Source organism: Arvicola amphibius, chromosome 3, assembly GCF_903992535.2.
Source record: "Arvicola amphibius chromosome 3, mArvAmp1.2, whole genome shotgun sequence".
Taxonomy (NCBI): Eukaryota; Metazoa; Chordata; class Mammalia; order Rodentia; family Cricetidae; genus Arvicola; species Arvicola amphibius.
Window position 1 is genome coordinate 153,249,066 of NC_052049.1, and position 24,973 is coordinate 153,274,038.

The 24,973-nt window shown below is 40.1% G+C and overlaps 1 long non-coding RNA gene across 1 annotated transcript in view; it reads right to left on the reverse strand.

Annotated features, from left to right (window-relative positions):
- Positions 1 to 19,967: 19,967 nt before the first annotated feature.
- The window catches only part of LOC119809949, a 57,627-nt gene continuing 52,621 nt past the window's right edge, over positions 19,968 to 24,973 (reverse strand). The window contains exons 2-3 of the long non-coding RNA XR_005284702.1: positions 21,567 to 21,741; positions 19,968 to 20,414 (exon numbers count right to left, since the gene is read on the reverse strand). This is a non-coding gene — a long non-coding RNA (uncharacterized LOC119809949). The remainder of the gene's footprint in view (positions 20,415 to 21,566; positions 21,742 to 24,973) is intronic.

Here is a 24,973-nt window from a genome sequence, read left to right on the forward strand (position 1 = left end):
GGAAAGTTGGCCGCAAATTAGCGCTGTGAACTTTCTCAAGGTGACAGAAAGGAAGAACCTTGAGATAGAAGAGAAACAAAACTCATGTGGGAAACAATTGCAAAAGCTTTGGCTACGATCCCATTTGCTACCTCATCAGGAACACCCTTCCCCGTGCCATAGAGAGCCTTCACCAGGGTTCCAGGATGGTCCTCGAACCTACACCCGCTGCAGAAATGCAGACACGGATGGCCCTATAGCAGTAACTTCAGGAACGACCGCATTTGGTAAAGTCACATCAAGGTATTTGGATTCTGGTTTAAAATTGCAATACAAGCATCCAAAGCCAAAAGAAGCTTGATTGGTTGTGTAGGGGTAGAAAGACAGACCATAGAAGAGAGGAGAAGCCTCCTGTCTAAAAATAACCATGTTACTCTGGTAGCTCTTTAATCAGTTTCTCAGATTTCTCGGTGTCTAAGGTTGTCATGATGACGATGATTGCGGGAGAATTATATGGGACGATGTATATAAATCACACAGCAGTGGTTCCGTGAATTACCGCTCCCTTTTTGAATACTGACAATCAGTTCCACGCTCACTAAGAGGCATTCACACTGAACAGCCTCAGTTATTTTCTGGTACCCAAATACTGAAAGCTGGACTCGGTGTGGAAGGAAGTTCAATCTCCTGTGATTACCTTGTGGGTATGAAGACCAGAGAGCTCTGAACACAGTCAGGGCGACTAGGAGCTGTTTAATCACAGGCTGAGAAGCTGCTGGGTATCAGCCTGGCAGTGAAAGTCCAGTGCTTTGGCAAGGCCCGGCTCACTTTTTGGAAATACATTATTTCCTTTATGACTGAAAATAATAATGTGTTCTTTTTCCATAATCTGGAAAATATTTTTCAACCTTTTTTATGTATTCGTTTACATATTTAGTCCTGTATTTGGGAATATAGAATGCAGGAACTCGCACATACTAGGCAAAGGCTCCACCACTCGGCTAAAGTTCCACCCTTCATACCACTTCTCTTTCTTTTTTTATTTTTTATTTTGAGACAGTTTCTAAATTTTCCAAACAGGGTTTAAACTCATGTTCCTCTTGCTTCAGCATCCTGAGTAGCCAGAATAATAGAACTGTACCATTGGATCCTACTTCTTTCTTTTATAATTAGTGTATTGATCTCAAACAAATGAATTTTGCTATGATACTTTCATGCAAGTACCAGGATGCACTAGAATGATGTTTGAATGATCTTTAAAAAAATAAAAATAAAGAAGACTGAAAATTATTCCAAATCCCAATATTAACACTGGGTTTGTGCCCTAATCTTTCTCTCGTGTCCTGGGATCTCAGTGCATGTATGTGCTTATAAATATAGAGCACATCCAATTTTTTCTGTGTATCATGCATAAAAATGTTATAGCATGCAAGTTACATAAACACTTTTGACAATTAAACATTTAAAAGTTTTATGAAGCAACGTTTGAATTTATTTTAAGATTTCAGCATTGGTATTAAAAAGAGGAGAGGGACAGCCTGAGCAAGCATAAGCTTCTCAAGATAGACGTCCAGACATTCTTCCGAACTATGACTTCCAAGTGTTGTCTCCTGTTATTTTTATGACTTTGTCATTTCAGTAAATGAAACATTAAATGGAACTTAATTGTCTTTAATGTGATTTAAATAACAGCAATTAATGCCCTTTGCATAAGATTTTATGCATAATTCTGATAATTCTCTAAAATAACTTCATTTCCTATGACATTTTTTTTAATTTGCTGAAAAAATACAATATGCAAGTTCATAGATTTGGTACATATTTTAATATTATCTTTTAACATACCAATTTTGATTACTTTACTCCAATCTACAGCTAAGTGTTATCATAAATACTTTATTATCATAAAGGTCTACTAGCTTACTATGTTGAAAGGAAATCTCTGCTAAATTAATACTGCTGTATGCTTCTTTTCTCATATATGACTTCAAGTGTCTTCATGTATGTTTTGAAATTTTTAAAATCTTTTACATTTTAGAGCACTCTCTAAGCTCATGATTTTTCCGTGATTCAACTGGTCTTTACCAAAAAATACCAAATGCTTTGGAAGAGTTCTGGAGACATATAAGGCATAAATCATTTTCCATTACACACATTGTAAAACGTTCCTTATTTATCAAACTTTAAGACTTTTTCTTATAGGATTTTAATATTTAACATACATATATTGAGACTTTTTTTTTGGTCAGATTGACCAACCTTTCAAACACTAAAAGAAAAAAATAATATTTACTCAAAATAAATAACTTTAAAAGGTACAATGTTGAAGGAGAGGCGGGGCTGTGTCCTGCCACCCAGCTAGCTTTACACCTGAAATAATTACATGGAAACTGTATTCATTTAAACACTGCCTGGCCCATTAGTTTCAGCCTCTTATTGGTTAATTCTCACATCTTGCTTTAACCCATATTTAGTAATCTATGTAGCATTACGAGGTGGTCGCTTACCAGGAGAGATCTTAACCTGCCTCCTTCTTGGAGAGGAGAAGCACAGCGACTGGCTATGGCTACTGCCTGAAGCGTCTGCCTCACTTGCCTCTTCCCAGCATTCTGTTCTGTCTACTCCACCCACCTATGTTCTAACCTATCGGGCCAAGCAGTTTCTTTATTAATTAACCAATGAAATCATCAGATATATAGAAGACACACCTACATCAGTACAAAAGCATGCACTTCAGTGACTGTAAGATGTAGATGAAACACCCTCATCCCACATGACTAAAAATTGTATCTAACTTCATCGAGGATAGTCTTCAAGATGCTATCTTCTGAAGTATGGCCATCAAGATACTTTCTTCTGAGGTACAGTCTGAATGGTCACAAAGAAATATATCTGTGGCCGGGCGGTGGTGGCGCACGCCTTTAATCCCAGCACTCGGGAGGCAGAGGCAGGCGGATCTCTGTGAGTTCGAGACCAGCCTGGTCTACAAGAGCTAGTTCCAGGACAGGCTCCAAAGCCGCAGAGAAACCCTGTCTCGAAAAACCAAAAAAAAAAAAAAAAAAAAAAAGAAAGAAAGAAATATATCTGTGGAAGGAAAATAATAAATATTTACAGTTCTGGTATAAGAAAATTAAAGGTGAGGGCAAAATTAAAAAAAAAAATTAGATGACTAGCACATTCTTATAGCGAGGGTACATTTTACCAGAATGACAGAAGCAAAAGTACAAGTTGAAGGGTCGAAGGTTAAAAACTGCTCCAGGGTAGACAGAGCTGTCACCTGGGGCCATGGAGACATCCCAGCCTGCACCAGCCACTGGCCATGTTGGGAATCCATGTCCCTACCATAGTCAGAGACTGTGTTGATGTTCTTGGTTCCTGTTACCATTGTGCTGTGCAGAAACCAGGGTTCTGGACTGAAACCTGAGGCCATGCTGGTATCCAAAAATCATGCTGTTGCCATGACCATGCAGAACTGAGTATCCTGTGGAACAACCCAGGGCTTTGATGACAACCAAACCTGAGGTTCAGCCTGAGGCCATATCTGGGTCCATGGCCCTGTTGTAGCCATGGTCTGTGTTGATACCATAGACCATCAGAGACCTGGCAGAAGCCCAAAATCTGGGCCACCAAATGGACTCATGCTGTTGTCGAAGGGACACCTTGTAGCTGGGATAACCAGAGTGAACAACTGGGATAATTTTAGCCTGAGAGACATGTGCCATCACCTGGTGCCATGGTGACATTCAGGCCCAGGATGCTCTTAAGGACCATGTCTGGGCCTGTGTTTCTACTATAACGTGGCCATGATATCCATGGCCCACATTGCCATGAAAGACCACAAGAACCAACCTCTGCTTTCCCATCCCTAACTCTGGACCACCATCTGTGGCCATGCAAGACAAGTCGCTGCTGGGACCATGCCAACCTCAGTAGCCTGCTCTGCCACCTGTGGTCATTGTGTTGTCCAGGCCCAAACTTCTGCTGAGGGCCATATCTGGGTCTGTGGTTCCATTGCAGTCATGGTCTGCAACGATGTCCAAGCCCCAGGTTACCACTTGTAGTGAGAAACGACAGGGCTGTGTCCCACCACCCGCCGGCCGCTGGCTAGCTTTACACCCGAAATAATTACACGGAAACTGTATTCATTTAAACACTGCCTGGCCCATAGTTTCAGCCTCTTATTGGTTAATTCTCACATCTTCCTTTAACCCATATTTAGTAATCTGGGTAGCACCACGAGGTGTGGCTTACCAGGAGAGATCTTAACCTGCGTCCATCTCGGAGAGGAGCAGCATGGAGACTCACTATGGCGAATGCCTGAAGCGTCTCCCCAACTCTACTTCCTTGTTCCCACAATTCTGTTCTGTCTACTCCACCTACCTAATTTTCTCTTAAAGGGCCAAGGCAGTTTTCTTTATTAATAATGAAAGTAACACATAAACACTCCTCCATCAACCACTGAAGGCAACATAGATGCTCAGATCTGGGTCCCAGCCCAGGAAAGCTGGTCCTGCCCCAATAAGTAAGCTATTCTCCCATACTTTGGAAAGCTTGCCCCCCCCCAGTAACCATGGGGAACAGAGGGCAAGCTCCACCCCTTATCTGAGAAAACTAATAAGGTACGAGAGGCCTGAACCAACCAACTCAGCTGCCACCCAGGAACCAATCCAGGGCTTGGAGTTGGCACTTGTCAATATCTACACCATCTACAAACAGCTGGGGTGCTTGAAGGGACTGCGGAACTACAGCCTAACTCTGAGCAACAGCCTGATATTGGAGAAGAATGTCAGTGGGGGTTCAGTTTTGATGGTGTCTCAAAACCAGAGGTCTTGAACCTGACCAATAACTCATTAAACAATGAACCTTTGTAAATTATGCTATTTGGACAAAAGGATGTACTGCATGGCACAGTAGCTTTCAGTTCCACTAAGATGAATGAAGAAGCAGTGGAGAGGTGGGGAAGATGGAGAAGTAAAGTGGCTTTCCTTCCTTTTCTTTTTAAAATTGTTGCTTATCTTTATCTTATTTTTATTCTTTTTAACTTTCATTTTGCTGGGCACTACAAGAATGAAGGGCAGATACAGCGAGACTTGTAGGTAAGTGGGAGGTGCATTATGTGAAATTGCCAAAGAATCGATTTTAAAAAGTGATCAAAAATATATAAATACATATGCAAGCAAAAAAATCAAAACAAAATCAACAGGACCATAATATTGAAGTACAGAAATCAGCACTTTGTCTGACAGCTCAGGTGAGCAAACAAGAGAACAAAAGCACAATTGACCAAATTTATTAGCCATAAGAAATGTATTAATTCTGCAACCAAAGAAATAAACAAATCCATTGTCTTCATATAACCATCCTTTCTGTGTGTGCGTTTGTGTGTGTGTGTGTGTGTGTGTGTGTGTGTACATGTGCTAGGGTTAAGACTAGTATTAACACTAGGATTGTAAGTAAGATTTGCTGTAGGATTAGGGTAAGGTTAGAGCCAGAGCTACATAGAGAGACCCTATTTTTTTAACTTTCAAAGAAAGCATTGTTACAAATTGTGTAGTTCTTAACATCATATAAAAATAACAAAATAACACAAAAAGTGTTTGGATTTTTTAAATCAAATGCATTTATAACAACCCATACCAAAACCAAATATAAAATCAAAGCTTGATTTATAAGTTAGATCAAATTATTGCACAAGTAAAAATTGTAGATGTTAAATATTTTAATTGATAGCTTATTGTAGTAACCAATAGACAAATTTTAATATTGACTTTGTGCCTCAAATGATAATTTGGGGAGGTTTTATATGTTCATAAGTTCAGTAAATATCTACACTGTCAAAGTTGGTGGAGAAAGCAACAAACAGGATTAGACTATACTCATGGGCATGGAATGCCAAGGGGAAAGCTATCAGTGGTTTCTATTCTGTTCTGTATAGTGTGTACTTCCATCCACAACAGGAATGGATGACAACACATAGATTAGTAAATGAAAAGGAGGAAATAGTTAAAAGATTTTAAGAGCAAAAAAATTTTCTTGTTTTCTTCTTTCTACACCATTCCCAGGGTCAGGACAATATTAGATATATAGTGAATGGGATAAAGGTTGGGTCTTTCTTCATCCCTCACTGTCTCCTGGATAGTGTTATTGTGATGAAATGCCTTGAAGGTTAGGGGATGTCTTTTTAGGAAATAACAGAGAAGCCCAACATGATAGAGAGCTGGGCAAGGCCACAGGGAGCAGCTAGCTACTTACGGAAGCCTCGTGAACGTGTCTTCACAGGTGACAGGGAAAGGTGTGCTCACATTCCTTTCTAACTAGTTTTTGACAGCATACAGGGTAGGAAGCCATTCAAGGGGAACCATAATTAAAGAAGAAAGAAAGTACATTCAACTTAGATGGAGTTAAGATGAGTTTTCTGGTTACTTTGGAAATCCAGAAAGGATTCAGACAGATAGTAAAAGTAGCATCAATTGGTGCAACCATGCCACAGAACTGTATGCAGGGCTGGGTGCCATCTTATAAATCAGAGGGGGGAACCTAGGAATGAGGAGGGTTTCGGAACTCATTCTACATGGAAAAGTTAATGTTTTGCCTATAGAAAAAATAAAATAAAGATAACTCTGGTCTGAGGACTTGGTATCTGTGAATGTTTGAGAGGTGTCCATAACTTTATTACTTAATGAAAGCAAACAAGGAAGAAAATGGTGCAATTTAAAATTACAGGGTGACTGAGTTTCCTTCCAAAGTAAGGAATATTCTAGTAACTCTACAGTCAGAGGGTCACTTTGGGGAACCAACGAGATCCCGTCACTAGAAGAACCCAAGCAGAAACTGGTAAAGATTATCTAATTTTCTATAAGAAACTTTTTTTTCATGTCATCTCTTCTTTCACATACTGAATCTTTCATTTTCAAATTTTATTGAAGATATGGTAGATCCAGATCTATCTTAGGGACTCGGAAGAGAAAGAATAAAATACGACCTGGTGACATGGAGATGGTAAAGACTGTCTGCTAGAAGAACAAACACAAAGTCAACCTTGTCCCAAATTAGATAGCTTGGCATCAGAAACAACGCTGAGAGAAGGGAAATTGGAATTATACTCAAGGATTCTCACACCAGACTCACAGAACCTAGCTTTCCTCTGCACTGCACAGACCACAGAGACTTTCAGTGAAGGACCAAGCCAAGAAAGAACGCTATGTTCAGGAAGTATTTCTGACAAATTTTCAGCACTGGGATCTTTGGTAAGGTATCCTCCTGAGCCCCATAGTATCAGCATATCAATAAATACCCAAGCATTTAAATGCTGGTAGCCATGGAAGAGGCTGAAACAAATGTATAGACAGACTTTCAGAAGATGTGAAGATGGCCATGGAGCTTATACTCATAACTGGGTACCTTAATAACAACATTTGTATGGGTGCAAATGGAAAACATTCTTCATGGATGGTTATCCATGGAGTAGTATGAGGAAGGTGTTCTATATGTTCCAGCATTTACTGCATAAAAATAACTGGGACAGAAAGAAAATAACTTTGTTTCAGTTATTGACTAAAATATTGGGCCAATGATAGACAGTTATATGTCAGTGTGGCATAAGTTAAAGTCATTGATGAGGAGGGAACCTCAAATAAGAAAGTGCCTCCCTAAGATCAGGTTGTAGGCAACTTTGTAACACATTTTCTTAATGGTCTATGGACAAGTGCAGAGCCCAGTGTGGGTAGTGCCATCCTAGGGCTAGTGGTACTGGGTTCTATAAGACAGCAGTCTGAGTAAGCCAGGAATCAGCACTCCTCCAAGGCTTCTTCATCAGCTCCTTCCTCTAGATTCCTGCCTTACTTGGGTTCCTGTCCTTTCTTCAGTGATGAAGAGGGAGAAATAATATGTAAACCAAATAAATCCTTCCTCCTCAACTTGCTTTTATTTTGGTGTTTCATCCCAAGAATAGTAACCCTAACAAAGACAAGTGGGTGCCAGGAGTGGCATATTACTGTGACATACCTGACTATGTTGTTTTGGGGAGGATTATGGAAGGACTTTGGAACTTTGGACTAGAAAAACCATTAAATATTGAGAGCTCAGTGAGTTATTCTTTAGGAGCTTGGAATATAAGATTGTTGCAAGGCATGCAGATGATGGAAGTTGGGTTATGAAGTTTCAGAGGGAAGCCAATACCCTACTGGCCCACTTGTGTGACCAATTTGTGCTGTCTAGTCAGCCAGAGCTGAAGAATCAACTCTGGTTAGCAAGAGACCAGAACCACTTTGTCTTACTGGGACATTTGATGCTGGTCAGTTTGAGTTGAGAAATTAGTGGTGATTAAGAAGAGACTAGCATCACTGAGGTGAAATCTGGGAAGTACTTCTAGAGAGTCAGCACACAAAAGCTATGTTCCAGAAGTGGTCAAGGTGTACCTCACACTGGTGGTGGGACTTGGTAGTGTAGAAGTCATCCAGGTGGTACTGGTTTTGAAAGCATGATGGGGTGATGAAGAGAAGATGAGGCTTGGCACTGTACGAGATCAGGAGAAGTCACTAGTTAAGGTTCAGCCTCAGTAGCAGGTCCAGGACTGAAGGGGCCACGCAGAGAAGTTTTGACTTGGCAGCACAAAGAGAATCTAAAAGAGGCTATTGGTGAAAAGGCAGCCCAGTTATAGCAGAGACCCCAGCATTTTGGAAATGACATTACCAGGCCTTGACCACCATGAGCAGTATCAGTGGTGCATGAGAGCTTGTCGGAGCTTAGAAGACAAATTCTGCAGAGATCAGAGCTAGAGAAGTAACCCAAGCTCTTTGGATAAGCCCAGAAGATCATGAGTAGATCCCAGATGTTGGACATTGTGTTATTTACATTGTTGGAGTTGTGGTTTTGCTTTGATCTGACTGTTACTGTGCCCTTGTTCTTCTTTCTTGAAGTAAAAAAAGTAATTAATTTATTTCTTATTTTATAGGATCCCATAGTTGAGAGATGTTTAACTTTTAAAAAAAAAATAGGTGAGATGCTATAGTTTTACAGAGAATTTGGATTTCAAAAAGAGACTGGATGTTTTTGAAGAGACAACTTTCAATGTGATTGAACTTGTAAAGAATGTGGGACTTTTAAAATCATTTCAGTTTTTAATGTGAGATATTGAGGGTGAATGAGAAAGGAAAGTTTAAGGCTTAACAGTGGTGTTTGTGTGTCAAATTGACAAGGGGACCTCGTGCTGGACAGTTTTATGTCAACTTGACACCAGCTAAAGTCATCTGTGATGAGGAAACCTCAATTAAGAAAATGCCTCTCTAAGATTGTGCTGTAGCAAGCGTGTAAGGCACTTTCTTAATTGGTGATTGGTGGGGGGAGGGCTCAGCCCATTGTGGGTGGGCTAACTCCTGAGTCACTGATCCTGGGTTATATAAAAAAGCAGGCTGAGCAAGCCATGAAGAGCAAGTCAGTAAGCAGCACTCCTCCATGGCTTCTGCATCAGCTCCTTCCTCTAGATTCCTGCCATGTTTGAGTTCCTGTCCTGACTTTTTGTGATGATGAACTGTGATTGGGAAGTATAAGATAAATAAATCCTTTTCTTCTCAACTTGCTTTTGGTCATGGTGTCCCATGACAGCAATAATTAGTCTAACTAAAGCAGATGCTGACATGGTATCAGTGCACTTCAGAGGGATGTTAGAAGATGGAATGAGAATTGTGTTGACCAAAGAGTAGCTGTTCATGCAAGGCCTGTTCCCTTCTCCCAGAGTGTTCTATACATCACTTTTCTCCCAAGTAAGGTAATATAATCACATTGCTGGAGTTGTGACCATTCTCCAAGGATCCAAGGATATGATTCATGTTTGGTTGATGACAAAAATGAACCCCTTCCTTCTGAGTACCTATTCTCTTCCATCACATATTCCCAAGCCTACCTGTACTGTTCCTTGAGAACCCTGATAATCAGTTCTCAAATAATGTTTATTCCTTTCTTTCCCCATTCTTCTGCCTGTAAAAGTAACACTGTAGCTCTTCTATTTAGCTCACTTCATTGGATTCTACCCTGAAAACACTTGCTGTCTTTATGCAGTACAGAGTTCTGATGCCTGAAGTCAGTCACACAATACACATCTATGGAGGTGTTAGGCAGCTAATCAAAGCTTGAGCCCACCAATAAGGATCAGGGGCTTCCTGTATATGGCCCTCACCACAACTGCACCTCAGACCCCAACTCAAGTGCTGACCTTCCTTCTTGTAAACATACGGGCTCCTGCCTGCATGTTCAGAAAGCGTTCTTGCTTTCATCATAGTTCCAGATTTGAAGGGAACAGCATGTTACCAACTTTGGAAGACATATTAGTCCAGTTTGCTGAGGCTATGATTAATTTTATCTGGTATCAATTATTGGGCAACTACCACATTAAGATGCAGGCACATCTTTTCCTGTAAGTACTGGGTGTGACTGAAGACATAAGCCTGAATTATTTCTAAACATGACTAGCATTTTGGAAGCTTGTTCTTGATTACAAAAATTATCAGCTCAAGGAAGAGTCTTGCCAGGTTGGCACCTGTTCTACTGACTAGACTATTCTTCCCTCACCCCCCCAATAGCTTTTAATTTAGGCTTCACACCACACCTTTCATTTCATAATGATTTGAAACAATGATGATATCATTAGGAGAGTGAAAGAAAGAAAGCTGTCTGCGGTAGTCCCGACTTTTCAAAAGCAGAAAGAACGAAGAAATTTTTACTCAACCTCTAGGAAAGTGGAAAGGCAAGATGTCCACTCAGGCAGACTTGGTCTTCTTGCTAGATCACCAGCTTCTCATTCCTGCAAAATGTTTTCCAAGAAGGTTTATCTCCTGTCTCTTGAGCATGACATCTCTGCTTGTTGGAGGAGAGCTGTGACATAGTAATTCAGAGACGTTCTACTCTTAATGCCCAGGGCTCAGGATGTATCAGATGCCTGACACTATGCTGGGTGATTTACACGAATTATCCCACATGACATAGCTGATATCATTATGTTTATTTTACACGTAGGAAAACTACAGTCTAGAAAGATGACATCACTGATAAAATACAGAGCAAGGATCATGAGGTCACCCTGAATTGAGAGTTACCTTCTTAATTGTGGTCCTCAGCTTTGATGGATAGAAGTGATTTTTTGCAAGCCAGAATTGCTAAGCACCTTATGGTCTGCTTAGTATGCAATCCTTCTTCTCCTTCTGTTAAAATCTAGGCTAGAATATGTCGACAAACAGAGTATATTGTGTTTATAGTTCACCTTGTAGACTCCCCAGACAGAAAGTTCTCATGAATCCATACAAATATACAGATTTTAGACAGCTCTGTCTTTGGGGGGCAAATGTAGATCAACACATGGCCTCACAACATTACTTGTACATATGAGTTAATGTAATTGCCAACATTTTGCTATTTTTAATAATTCCAGTAAATTTTTCTGCCTTCTCAAAAGGTATCAGATACTGGTGCTCAAAAATATGCTGCATGAAGCCCATTCTTGGAATGAATGAATGTTGCCCTTTCTATGGTACCCCTCTTTTAAAGCACAGTTATCTCCAGCACAGTAACACATTGAGTCATGAATAGTTTTAAGCAAGTAGTTTTATCATAGTTTTCCGTTCCCATGAACTAAGAAACCCTTGAGGAATGCATGAATCTCTCATTCCAGAACAAAAACATCCAATATGTGAGTAGAACTTGTTTCTGACCAGGGAATGAGGATCTACACTGAACGTCATGCATAGGGTAACAATGCTTCTGGTTTAGGGCACAGACAATGGTTTCTATGTGCTAACACAAAAACTATATTCTTGATGTAATTTTAATATACGAGTAAATTTATAAAGGGTGGTCTTAGATTCTACTCCTTATGGTTGTTTTTTTTGTAATAGAACATACCAGGGTATTACTTAAGCTTTCCTGGTGAATACAATGACAGAACTAGGCTGCTGCTTCTGGAGATGTGGAGTAGATCCACTGTCCCCCGACCCTTTCACTGAGTACAATGAAAGCATTGACATTATATATGTAAATATATGTATAACAAATCTGGAAAGTGGAAGTGGGAAGTCAGAATGGTAGAAAAAATTAGGTTCAAAAAGCAACACAGCATTGCACTTCTCAATTTCCTTTTTGATTTGTATATCCCAAAATAGAAGCTAAAAAAAGAGTGAGCTGCATAGGAATTCTAATGGGTGGGAAGAACACCAGTCTTTATCTCTAGCCAGAAGACCAGGAACTATAGCCTAGATAGAGAAATTTCTTTCACGCAATGTTTGCTCTCTTCCAGGCTATGTTGCAGTCTCCCAAGTCCCTCCCCGATGATGGCATCAGAGATGGCTGGCTAGGTACTTTCATTCCCAATGGAAGTAATGAGCCTCTAAGCCCACAAAGGATCTCTAGTGACTTCCTTGGAAGCAAAGTTGACATTTCCTTTAACTCTCCAAGATGCTCCCCCAGCCATTGGCAGGGGTCAGAGAAAGCAGGTAGAGAGTCAATTATTTCACCTTGTCCACAGTCAGTGAGGCTGGCACTACAGAGTCCCTGGAGACCTCATGAAGAGCACAAGGCTACATCTCCCCGTGGTGATGGGAACCATACTAAGTACCAATACCTGATGACTGTGACATATGAAATTGCACTGCCACCTGATAACATAAAATGTGATTTTCCTCATGGAACAGTATCAGAAATGAGAGAAAAGATACAAGATTCAGAGTATTGCAACAATTCTGAAAAGGACCAGCTCTCAATGGAACATTTTTTTTCATTATACCAGCAACTGAAGAGATAGCTAATGAAATGAAAGATGCAGTTACTAGATTCATCCTAAAGAAAACAAGTACCCAAGCAAACAGCAAGACAGAAAGTGATGAGAGACATCCAAGATGAGCAAGCAAGAAATTAGAAACACTGGGCAGCAGAAGACATCGGGAGCTGTGGCTCTAAAACACAAAGGAGCACTGGTGTCCCTAGAGTTGTGGAAGGGACAGGTGTGAGTGGGGCCTCAGAAAAAGCACTTGGAATAACTATGGCTGAAAGATTCTCAAATTAGACAAGAGCCACAATGTGAAGATTTGGAAATTGATCAAAATCGTGAGCAAAATAAAGCCAACGAAATCCACATCAAGACATACCATAGCCTTTTGAAAACTAAATACAAAAGGCTCAGGGGAAAATGTCACCATTGATGAGAAAAGAAATTCAAATGCTTATGGATTTATTTTTTTCAGAAATCAGAAAGGCCAGAAATAAGCACAATGTCCAAAATCTCTTAAAGAAAATAAATCATCGTTTTGAGTTGTATGCTGTTATCTTTTCCTGTGGAGATATAAACAAATACCTGTTCATCCGAAACTAGCACCAGTGACAGAACAAAGAACATTCTCACCGAAGTTCAACTGGGTGAGAACACTAAATCCATTTGGCTCTTTTCTTTGTGTGGGTGTGCACACATGTGCATGCTTGTGTGTGTGTGTTGTATGTTTGTGTGTTGTGTGTGTTTGTGTGTTGTGTGTGTTTGTGTGTGTGTGTGTGTTCAGAGAACAGTTACTGAGTTAACTGGAGCCAGCTAACTCAGATCACCAGGCTTGTGCTGCACATACCTTTACCATCTCATAGGTTCTTATTGGGTTTTCTTACAGAGCATGGTAAGGAATGTTTAGGTCAATGCAAAATTGCAACTCTAACCTCAAGGGAACCAAAGAAAGTTTTTTTCATGGCCCAAGAACACAGATTTGGGTCACCCCAAATTCCATGTTACAATGTGGCGATAGTTTCATGAACTATTTAAAGTAACAGAATGAGGAAAGTCATAAATCATGGAACATTACAAATCCATTTGCAGTATCAGGTGTGTTCTTACAGCAAAGTATAGAACTCTCAGCTATAGGCCTCAGATGCTCTGATGACATCCTTAGTCTTTGGTTAGTGGAAGCTCATGTTACATGCCAAGGACTTCACCAGTTAGTCACAAGGATATTAGGACAGACACAGAAGTGGGCAAGGAATGACTATTGAGGGGGCTAAAGCTAAGCCAAGATAAACTGAAACGAAGTTCTTAGATGTGCATCCTTCCAACCTTAGTGTCATCATGATACTCATTAGCTTTAAAGAATGCTCAGTGGAAAGTGATATCTCTTTAAGGATAAATATCCCACTAATGTCATCATTCTGCCAGTCAGTGATAGATCATAGATCTGCCCCACCCTCATCAAACTTTTTTAATTAAAATATAATTTCATCATTTTCCATCCCTTGCCCATTTAAGACACTTGTCACTCTAAGAGTCTAGATCCCCCACAGCCTGAAGAAATCCAGACCATAACTCCCTGCAGCATTCTCTGGTGGCAGATTTAAGAAGTCACAACATGCTGTGCTTTAACAGTTCAGTGTCTGGCTCCTCCATGCTCTTTGTCATGTAGGCTATGCTATGCTGAGCTAAATGAGATGGTGTGGAACTTCTACCACTCTCTGAAAGGTTCTAAATGCCAAATATTTTTCATTGTTTTGGAGATGCCCCTAAGGGCTCTTCTCTGGGTCTCAGCCAGCAGTCCTCTCCATGGTGACTTCCTTTCTTTTATTTCCACCTATCTATTTTTTATTTTTTCCCATTTTTTTATTAAAAATTTCCATCTCCTCCCCTCCTCCGCCCACTTCCCTCCCCTCCCTTCCACCCATACCCCCACTCTGCCCCTCTCCAAGCCAAAGAGCCATCAGGGTTCCCTTCACTATGTTACGTCCAAGGTCCTCCCAGCTCCCCCTAAGTCCAGAAAGGTGAGCAACCAAACTGACAAGGCTCACAGTGAGCCCGTCCATGCTGTAGAGTTCATGCTCATCACCGTTGTCCTTGGTTTCTCAGTCCTCCTCCACCGTCAGCCTCATTCAGAGAGTCCGGTTTGGTCCCCTGTTCCATCAGTCCCATGCCAACTGGACCTGGTGGTCTCCCGTTAGATCTGTCCCACCGTCTCAATGGGTACACGCACTCCTCACGGTCCTGACTTCCTTGCTCATGATCTCCCTCCTTGGCTTAAAAGCAGGAATACAGTGGTAGCTATGTCTACAGTAATGTTAATGGAGCTTTCGATACTCCCTTGTAGATAGAGGAAGGAAGGAAGAGAGACCATCGCCTGATGTTCTACCTACTGTCTCTGCCCCATCCCTCAGACGCGAATGCTCTTGGCAAATGAAATAGTACAAATGAAGCAAAGGGTTAACTGAAAGAGGGACTCCATGATGAGTTTCCGTGAGGTTGTCATCCACGAAGGGATGAAGTTTTGAAATGTTGCAGCAGTTTGGGGGTCACCAAAACTCCTGTAAGTGTGAACAAAAACTCTTTTAGGTGGGGGACTGCACCTTACAGTGAACCTTCTAACTGATTGGAACCTCAGTGATGGTGGGAAGCTATGGCTGTTACACAGAGAAACCCTATCTCGAAAAAAAAAAAAAACAAAACAAAGAAACAGAACCCAAACATAAAAGAAACTGAATTTAACTTTTATTTAATTTCTAAAAGAAAGAAAATCCAAATCAAGACTTTGTGCTGGAGAATTTTATAAATTAGGTTTCAATTCTACAACTCCTTCCTAGAAAACATGACCGTCCTCATCACCTCCCTTCTATGAGAGAGTATAAGTAGGCAACAGACAGTTGTGATCTTTGTGAACAGGCACAACAGAACTCCTGAAAAATGGTGGCAGTTTGACTTGGAGAATAGTCGGCAAATCCATTGAGCTCCTTTTTGTTGGAAAAGAGTGGTTGGCAAAAAAAAAAAAAACCCAAAAAACAAAAAACCATGTTCATCATGAATCCTAGAGCAGAAGTCACAGCCTAGATTTCTTGTCACTGCTATTCTTGACAGTGAGTTTTGGCTACAAGTCTTGTCTGTGTTGTCTCTGGTGGGATAAGAGTTACAGAGTCTAGACTTTTCAAAATAACATTTGTAGTAGTTTTCCTCAAATTCTAGGGTTTTAAAGCTGCTAATTTCCCAGGCCCTGTTTCTGGCTGTGCCTTTGTAAATGGCTGGGCCATACAGCTTGTTATTTCGCTGATGGAGCACACTTACCATTTCCTGACCTCCCCACACACTCGATGCAGTGCATTGTTCGGGAATTGTTTCTCTTTGCTTGCGTTGCAAGGATTAAGAGCATTATAGCTTAATCCCTTTGATGCACCCAAACCATTCTTAAATCAAATGTTTTCCTATTAAATTTCTTACTGGGGATCAATTCGTTGACACTGTAGCAACAGAAGCAGGAAATTCTGATTAATTACAGAACTTTTGACTCCATGAATCTTTAAAATATCTAATAACAAAAGGCACTTATACAAATCTGCAAGGTTATTAAACATTTCATGTAATTTGAAATAAGTAACTTCAAAGCTTTTGGGTAGAAATAGTGAAGGGAAGGACATGAGCACTACAGACCGGAGGAGCCAGTGTTTGAGAATTCATGTGGATGAAAGGCTCAAATCACAAGCACTTTTCTAACTCAAAAACCAATTCCTATTAGAAAATCAGCACACACTTGGTCGCCTATGATTCTTGAAATGGAGAATATGAGTTTATAAATTTAATTATGCATTCAAGTCAGAAGCACCAATGTTGCCACCAGGTTTACAGCTTCGACTTACAGAGGCCAAAATATAATAAACTGTCGAAGAGGGAGGCTGTCTGTTCATCATATCTGCTTTTACTAGGTGGGTTACACTGATCAGTCTCTGGGTAACCATAGAGATGAGAGAGGGCTTCCCTTTTGTTCCCCTTTGTTCCCAGTGCTCATGAAGACACCCACATCAGACATATATAACACAGACAAATGAATGACATTTTTCTCTTTATGTTCTACAAAGAATGGCTTAAATCAGAGCAAGGCTAACTGCCAACATCTCAGTTAGTCTTGTACACACTGGGAATTGTGTGTCTCGTGAATATTACAGCAACAAGTAGTAACATAAGAATTAGAATCACACGAAGTCCACAAGAAGGAATTTGTGTTTCTACATTTGAAAACCAGAATTTGTTCACTTGTAAACCTCATAACCTACTTGTGTTGTTTTTCTCACTGTAATCTTGTTATAATATCATTTCATTTCTGAAAAGGATTGGTTTTACTTACGATGACTTTTTATTTTATGAGCTTCTTTTCTTACACTCTGGGAGCAGGTTGATTTCACCAGACTTGTTTTATAGTCCGATCTAAAGAAGAGCAGCCAAGCTGGAGCCTTTATAGCTGCTTTAGTACAAAGCCCTATGTTAAATGAAATGAGAATGTTCCATCATTCCAGGACACAAAGTCACAGTCCTTAGAAATAAATTCAGCTAGGCAAGACTTAGCTCCACTTCCATGTATGCAGTAAGATAGAACTCTGAAATTTGAGAAGACGAAATTGCTCCAAAAGACACCACCTGTCAATCCGGTATAAAAATCGCCATTTCTGCCTCTCTGTGTCCCCCACAGACAGACTCTACTCAAGATTATCTAGGCATTCAAACATAGTAAAACTCATTTCTCTGTTTACTTGAAAATTTTGAAAATTTTATCCATAAATATACTGTATTTTTATCATTTTCATTTCTTCAACTCTTCCCATGTCCCTCCACTCTCTCTAAAAGTAAGTCTCTTCTTTTATTACTATTATTGTAACACATACATACATACATACAACCTATTAAGTCTATTACTGTTGTTCATAGGTACATATGTTTAAGGCTGACCATTAGTGATGAGAAAATTTATCAGACAGCTTGTTTTTGGGAAAAAGTTTTGGCTCTCCTTCCTCGACAGCAATTGATGAGTACCTACCCTCATTGTCTGGGGAGTGGAGTGTTTCTGAAATTTCCCCTGTCTGAATTGGCTTGCTACCTGGTATAGATATTGTGCAGATCTTGTTTAGAAAAGCATACTTTTGAGATTTCATGAATGCAGTGCCTTTGTCATGTCTAAAAGGCACTGTCTTACAGCAGGTGTTCTGGCCCTCTGATGTTTTAACCCTTTTGCACCTCTTTGATAATGCTTCCTGAGCCTTAGATACAGGGGTTGTGTTGTAGGTATACCAGTTTGGGCTGAGCACTCCACAGTCACCTACTCTGCATTTTGACCAACTATGGATCTCTATGACAAACTCTGTCTGCCACAAAAGAAGCTTCTTTCATGAAGGATGCAAGCTATACTTTAACTGTTGGTGTGAGGATAAAGATTTAAATACAGTTAGAAGCTATATATAAGTAGGAAAATAGCAGTATTACATTGTCCATTAGTGTCTTCTGATCTTTTCAGGGATACATAATTGGCTAGGTTTACAGTACTAAGGTATGACAACCACTCTCCTATTGAGTGGTCCTTAGGTTTAATTAGACAGCAGTTGGTTATCCCCGAGGTGTAAGTGCCACTATTGCACCCTTGGGAATATCTTGCTGAGTTGGTCATTGTTGGTGTTTGTTGAGTGGGGAACTATTGTTACTTTTCTCCTTAGTCAGCTTGTATATCATATTCAGATACTATGAGAGCTAGCCCCCAGGGAGGAGGATTCTAGAATATTACCAGCTCAAATCCTTCCAGGAGTGTATCCAATGTGTATGTTGTCTTCAAAAATATAGTTTTACCTTCACGCTCTGACTGATACTGGCCAAAATTCCCATTACTTTGACCATAGATTTCTTAGGACTGAAGCTGTACACACCCTTAAAATAAGGCACATATATGGAAGCTTAAGAATATTTCTTTAGGAAGTCTAAATAATCGGGCTTTTCATCCTTATTTCTTAAGAGTTTTCCCTGGTTCTGCTTGCTGTATTTAAAATGGGAAAGAAGCATTTCATCATTTGCTTCTTTGAAACTGTTGCAATTTCCTTATAATGTATAACAGAAATCATGAATTTGCGGACAAGGAGACAGGTAAATAGGTAAATACTTGTAAACCTGTGAAATCTTCTTTATCAGATGATAACTAACATGTGTCTATGTGAAGATAGGCCCTGTCGAAAGAAATGTTACTTCCAGGAAAACAAAGACAACTGCTTGCATATCCCCACACAAAGCCTGTCTGACTAGCGTATTAAATTAAGTGATAAGCAGTGTCACCACCGTGTGACTGTTGTGCCTCGCAGTTCATTGTTAATGCGCCCTCCATACCTCATCCGACTACCATCAACACTCTCGTCCGTGGTTAGCTTACATGAAAACTAACAGGCGGCACTCCAGTTATCCTCAGAGAATTGTGTTGCCTTCGTCCACCACTTGTTTTATCTTTGCATTCTCTGCGCCTACATAATTGGCATTATGCTGAAAGAAACCACATCAGACAAACAGAAAGAATAAATGCCGAACACGGAGCTCAAGTTTATTGACAGGTGCTGTAGCAAGGTTTCTCTTCTGCTTGCTTCACCTGTTCCTTTCAGCTAGCCTATTACATCAATAACACCATGATGCCAATTTTACAGATAAGAGAACTGAGGTCGGAGTTGCATAGTGCTGAAGCAGGAGATTCCATGACTCCAAAGTCCATGTTTTTAAACCAAACATCTATACTTACAGTAGCACAAGTGAGTCAGGGACTTGAGGGTTCTTCGATAGGGAGAGGTACTGGAGGCAGGTAATGATTAACATGGGAAAACAGATCTTAGGCCCTCAGCAAGGCTCTGAACAGCCATCCTAGGAAAGGTGGTGGGGAAGCCTAGGGCTGGGGAAGCCTAGGGTTTGTGTGAAGGGCCATCTGATAAGCAGTGTGACAGCATTCAGGCTGCTGCTCTGCCACGACTCCTTTCTCTTTCTTTCTTCCTTCCTTACTCCTCTGGTTCCTACACAAGTTCCAACTAGGAACATGCAACATGAATGTGGGAAAAAGTTTTTTGCATATATTTTATTTATTTGAAAAAGGTGTGATTTTTCTCTACCTCTCACCCCAATCTGGAGTGTCTAGACTCTATCAAGTTGGGAATAAAAAAAAAAAAAAAAAAAAAAAAAAAAGGCCTGCAAACTTCAGTCACAAGAAGAAAAGAAGAAAAGGACTTATCTGCTTAGTGCCACAACATGCACACATTCTTGCAGGTGTGTCTAACCTGCAGCTCATGGGTCACGCGCATCCCAACACAGCTGTTGTACATTGATAGATTATGTTGGATCAATATCAGAAGTTTGGACAAAACTGTGCCTTGAGTCAAAGAGGTGAGGGCCCCGTATGGTAGGACTTTCTCTCTGAAGGAAAAGACTTGTCAAATGGGTAAGTTGCTGTATGGTGAGGGGTGGGTGTGTTACATGGTAAGGGGTGGGTGTGTCATATGGTGAGGGGTGGGTGTTTTTTATGATGAGGCTTTCTCTCTGAAGAAAGAGGCTGAGCAAATCCAAGGATGAAGCCCAGCTCCACAGTACTTCAAAATCCAGAGCAGGGCACTTCTGGTATCATCTTGACTTGAAACTTGTGGGAAATCTGTTTTGCCCATGCCTTCAATAAAAGCAAAAAAAAACAAAAACAAAAACCTTTATTCATTTTATTCATGTATTTTACGTTTATGAGTGTTCTGTCTTCATGCACACCAGAAAAAGGAATCTGATCCCATTACAGACAGTTGTGAGCCACCACGTGGTTGTTGGGAAATGAACTCAGGACCTCTAGAAGAGTAGTCAAGTGCTCTTAGCAATTGAGTCATCTCTCAAGCCCCCAGAGGACATTTCCTAATGTCACTCTATGATAAGGAATTTATGTATCAATATACATTAGTTTGGCTTAGTTTGGCTAAGCCATGCAAAATAGATATTTGTATAAGCCTGATCCTGGAAGGGCAATGTTTTGGATGACAGTAACACTTTAATCAAGAGATTTTCAGCAATGCAGATTACTTTCCATTTGAGAAAACCTCGGCAGAAAAGAGAGACCTTTTATGAGGAATGAAGTCTTCTTTCAGGATGTCTATGGTCTTGCACTGCAGCTCTTGTGTGGGTCTCTGGGATCTCAGACCCATCTTGCTGATTTTGGACCTCCACAGTTGTAGTAGGGGGCCATTTGTTCATTTCCCAGCTACCTAGACTCCCAAAATAATCACACAGAAACTATATTATTTAAATCACTGCTTGGCCAATCACTTAACTGTATTGATGTCAGCTAGCTCTTACATCAAGTATTTGCCCATTTCCAGTATTTTATAATTTACGAGCCTCATGGCCTGCCAGCAAGGTTCCAGCATGTCTGCCTCTGGCAGTGGCTCCATGGCTTCCCTCTAACTCTGCCTCCTTTCTCTCAGCATTCAGTTTAGTTTTCTCCACCTACCTCTATTCTGCTCTGCACAGGCCCAAGACAGTTTCTTTATTAACCAATGGTATTCACAGCATCAGAGGGAAATCCCACATCACACAGTCACAATGACCATTGAAATTGTGGGATATTAAACAATCTCCAACTATGTTTCTCTCTCTCTCTTTTTCTGTACTGGGGAAGGTGGCAGGCATGAGCCATCTTTTCTGTATATAGAGTATTTGAATTTGGTTGGCTTCAAACAGCATGGGTTTGATGCCACTTTTCTGAATGCTGGTTTTGCCGCAGACAGAGTAACTTTTGAACCATGACTTGTCTTATCTGCAGTTGTATTTGTTTGTTTACTTTTGCAGGTGAACATTAAGGCTTGAAGACACCTTCGGAAAGAAACAGGCACGAATATTGTCAGAGACAGAAGCTGTCACCCATCGTCTTCCTTGTCAGCTGTATGGTACTAGTCTCAATGCCTTGTGTTTGGAGGGTACTGGGTCATGTTTGTTGAGAGACTCCCAAAGAAGGGCTAGGGCGAAAGCATACACTATTTTTGACTTTCGATATAAAATCTAATAAATCTTATTGTATGACAAATAATAAATATACAAACAATCAATTTCTTAATAAATATACAAATAATAAATAAATATATAAATAATAAATACAAATGAATAAATATACAAATTATTAATTTATTTGTATACAAATAATCATTAAAGTATAATCACTTTTTAACCCTAAAAGTTCAATATTTCCGTTGTTTCCATTGCATTATTTTTGCTCCAATCTGATTCCTTTATAAAAATCTTTATTTAAGTAAATAAATACCTGCAACAAATGAGTAGAAATAAAGACACTTTAGTCAAATTGGAAAACTTAGGTCAAGTTTGTACTGCTTTGAATTTCACAAAGGAAAATAGATGCTGATATGTACATTTTTAAGAGATTAAAAAACATAAATACATATCTTGATGTCAAAATTCTTTCTCACCCCCCGCCATTCCCTTCACTTTCCATGACTTCTTCACTGCCAGCTATCTTTTTTCATTTTTTATTTTTTGGAAAATGAGTGGATGACTTATCCAATGGGGAGTTGACTCTGGATAACACGTTACTTTAGGAGGCAGATGAAATAAATTGGAAGACTAAAAGACTACATAATCACATCAGTGTACAAAAGTGCTCTTCCTACAGATGCCAGAATGACCCTTTAGATTATGCAGTTCCTAGAAGCATCAATTCAACATTCATACATATGGTTCCGCATGAAATCTTGGTAGCCATTTTGCATGTATTCACTGGACCTCCGTGGTTGTTTTCAGATAAATGATCAGCAGATTATAGTGCCATTTCACTGGAGAATCACAAATAATAGCTGGAAGAATGAATGTATCAAAACCAAACTTGAGAAACAGTGAGAAAAAAGGCCTAGCCAAACCAGAACTGGTGGTTCTCAACCTTCCTAATGCTGTAAACCTTTTTAATACAGTTTCTCATACTGTGGTAACCCCAACCATAAAATTATTTCATTGCTATGACTACAGCATAGCTGTAATTTTGCTACTTTTATGAATCATAATGTAAATACCTGATATGCAGGATATCTGATATGTGACCCCAAACTGAGAACCACTTAGAATTGCCTTAGAATGTAAGGGAAATGGGAAAGGAATGCAGAATGAAAGAGAAGGCAAGAAAGTAGAAGTGTGGCTGGGTAGTTGGATTTCAACCAGATAAGCTCGAAAGCTTAAACTCAAACATCAACTAAGTTTAAGAAGCTGAAATCAAATTATTCATTGTTTCAGGTGAATCATGTAACCAGTACTCTCAGCCAGAGGATGTCCTAGACGGTTGGCCTGTGTCACCAAAGAAAACAGAAATCTGTGATCTCTTAAATACTGTAATCCACTAAGGAAAGGTACAGCAAACAATTAATGAAATCAATCAGTTAATTACACAGTTATAGACTAATTCAGATTTAAGGTAGGAGGATTATACCAGAGAAGATTCTTCAGTCATGTTATCCAGTTATGCTGGGGCATGGCCTTAAAAATGAAGATTACCTAAATATCAATAATGCACTAGAAATTAGATGAAGCAAAGCAGTGAACAGAAGCTATTTTGCAGCAACTCACTAAAGGAATTGTATTGGCACTGTGCAAAAAGAACTGCTCACATTTCTCATCTAAATTAAATAAAATATTTGCTCTGCATATAGTGCCAGGGAAGTAACATTTCAGAGAATGGATTGCCTTTGTGTTTCTTTACCAAACATTACTACTAAGACTATAAAGATATAAGAATTCCACTTGGGGGCAAAAGCAAGGTCAAAGTCCTCTAGAAACAGCCCTCTCTCATCATCAGCCACGTGACTGGTACTATTATCCATATTTTACAGGTGGGGACATTTAAGTCCAAAGAATGTTTATGACTGAACAGTGAGTCAGCGTTGGGAATTACAGAAAAATGCTTGTGCTGGGCAGCGTGCAGAATGACTTCATCTTCTGTGGGTTTGGCCATGGAAGAAGTTAAATTCTCTAAGAGATTTTGTGAACTTGACTTTCTTTATTATTATCCCTCTTCCTGTCTATCTTTTCCCCAAAGACCTGGTTACTGAGAAAATTCCTGTAGCTCCCAGGATGACTGCAGAGACTGTGGAAACACTCGATGGTATGTGTAATGTTCCAGGATGCAACTTCCTCGTTAAGGGATCCAGGAAAAGACTGCAAGTTGCTGAAGAGTGAGCGCTGTTTCACCTCCTAAGGCCTTTACAGTAAGTCCCTAATGTTGTTTCGCTTTCCAGTTCCAAGTATCTGTGCTAATCTATGTTTGGCAAGTGCCAGAGATGTTGGTAACAAGGAGTGGTCCTTTAACTTTGGAATTCAAGATGAAGTTGGAAAATTTTTATCAAAGAAGGGCAAAGTTCTTTGGGTCATCCTGTGACAAACTTTAGAAGTTGTGGCCCAAAGAGTGCAGCCGAGTGTTTACTTTATATTACTTAACCATTTTTGAAAATCTTCCAAGTTCCTTCATACTGAACTTCAGCAGGATATTGTGTTAATCAGCTCCTAAATGTTAATGTGGCCCTGCCAAACTGGTTTCCTAGAAACTTGCATTTGTGTTACCTAGCTAGTTTTTCGTGTAAGAGATAAAGATAAATGTGCACAGCTGTTAACCCACTTTGTCTCATGGACTATTAAGTTCACACATTTACACAAACACACACACACACACACACACACACACACACACACACGATCGCATGTCACAGCCTAATTGCCCAAGGACAAAGTTCACTCTGTATTCAAATGTTCTTCACTCTCCAACTTTTTAATTTTTCCACTAGTCTTTCCACGAACTAGCTCTCCTTCTCTTGACAGGTGTCAAAATCAGAGCTAAAACAAACTGAAAACCAGGAACTCAAGAAAAGCAACAAAGCCTATTTCCTATCTCTGTCATCTTTGTCTCTTTGTCTCTGACCTGAATCCTAAAAGCAAATCCACAGCATCATCAGAGGAAATCAAGTTCGCTTGGGCTGGGGCCAGTTTTGATGAATGCTTGGGTGTGCATTCTTAGGTGAGAAGAGCTCCAGAGAAAGGCCACAAACTCGAGGTGACCTGAGCGCTAGATCATCTAGTTGGAGACTAAAAACATGTGCTCGGCGGTGGCTGTGGAGAATGTGGCTGCCTCATTTCTCAGTTGGATGGCAGTGAGGTGCCCTACATACCGGTCTTCAGGACAGCGGTGCAAGGTCACCA